Below are 1,907 nucleotides of genomic sequence, written 5' to 3'. Positions count from 1 at the left end.
ACCAACTCGCCCTGCCAAGTCACATCCAGGTTCACAATGTCTTCCATGTTTCAGTGTTGAAAAAATATGTTTATGACCCTAGACATGTGATCAGATGGCAGGACATTCAGGTGGGAAATTGTTGTTACAATAGACCTATCAAAAGGTTCATTTTCAAGGAAACTAACTTGGAACGTTGCATGTTACAGCTCGAACTAGAAGGAGAAGTCTTGGTCGAGCCACTGAGCATCCTCGACCGGAGAGACGTACAGCTACGGAGATGAGCTATTACCCAAGTTAAAGTGCAGTGGCGGCACTTTGGGCCCGATGAGGCCACTTGGGAAGATGAAGAACTGATGAAAAGGACCTAGCCAGGGCTGTTCATGGTTGAAAGACATCAGGACGATGTCCATTCTCAGGGGGGAAGATGTAATGACCCCATAAAATTTGTAAATATTTTATTACCACCGTAGGTGAAAACATTGGACAAGGATTGTTATTTTCCGTTTTAATTAATAACACTATTAACTCTGAATTTGAGCATTAATCGAGTAATATAAAATATTGTAACTTCTCATTTGGAAGTTGTTTTCTTTTCTTTATTTAAAAAAAAAAAATTAGTTTCCAGCAAAAGGGGAAAACCCTAACTACCTTCCCCAGCGGTAAGAGGTGGGGGAAAAAGGAAAATACCGGATTGTTGAGGAACAGACGGAGGAATGATGGAAAAATTATGCTAAGTCTGGTGATGACCAGATAGCATGGGCACGAACGTGCAACAGGTTTGCTTAAGGCTTTGGTTCGGTAAACAAGCTTGGGGGGAGATTCGGTATTGCAGATGAATCTCGTGGATGGGAGGAAGACAAGTAGAAAACTAGTGTTTACAAAGCTTTGAAGGAGCAAGAGGATGAAATACTAAACGTACTAAAACACAGGTAAGTACAATTTGTCTCACCCTTCTTCTGTAAGTTATTGAGTTGTTGAAGAGCTCCATTCAATGTGGTCTGGTCTATTCTGTATGGTTTGGTTTGATTTTGTTAAGTGGGTTCTGTTCTATGTAAATTTGGTTACATTCTGCATGAGGCTTCCCATATGGGAAACCCTGTTCTGGGAAGTGATATTAGTGCAGGCAGAATGACTGCGAGTGTGGGGGTGAACGAATGGCACTCAGCCTAAAACACAGAGATCCCTTTAGTTACAAGAAGGTTATATGCACTTGTTAAGACACCTGTGGCCATATGGAGTAGGTGAAAAGACTTAGGAGAGATCTGGAGGACTCATGCTGTGGATAAACAGAGGAGGCACTAGCCATAAATTCATATCCATAGTTAAGCCGAAGACTGTTAGGGGGAAACTGGTAGTGTTTCTAGATAAATTTTAGAGCAAGTTGCAAAACCATAAATTTTAAATGTAGTTATTTTCAGCAATCATAATAATAATTTTCTTCCAGCAAAAGATTAGCGTATTCTGTTCGAACAGTTGAAAGTAAACAAAAGAAACTTGAACATTTCTTTCACAACTAGGAAAGTGAAATTGTAGTAACAAGGTGTGGTTAACTGGAAGATCTGACTAATACTGAATTTATTGGCTGAAAACAGTAGTCATACATTTACGGTGAGGTACCCTGTATTGTTGTAGGGAAAAGTATCCAACACGGAATGACCCTATCCCACTCTAAGGGTGATAGTTCCTTAGCAACAGTCAAAGCAAAGCTATCTAAGATTACTTCTTTATGACATGCAAAAGAGGAAAGGAAGAGATCCACTCACCGATGTCTTGCGCGAATGGTTGATCCAATCTTCTCTCTTTGCTGCTTGCTCCCAGCTCCTTGTCTTCTCACGGGCCCAGCTACACAAGATCCTGCAAACAAGACGAGAAAGGGAAACTGCAAGAAGCATGCATTCATAATTGATTCAAGGATTAGCATAAAT

This window comes from Pinus tabuliformis, chromosome 3_1 (genome assembly GCF_031772625.1).
Source record: "Pinus tabuliformis cultivar Carrire ecotype Pingquan chromosome 3_1, CPIR1, whole genome shotgun sequence".
Lineage (NCBI taxonomy): Eukaryota > Viridiplantae > Streptophyta > Pinopsida > Pinales > Pinaceae > Pinus > Pinus tabuliformis.
The sequence above is the reverse complement of the archived record's forward strand: the minus strand, read 5'-3'. Positions refer to the sequence as shown.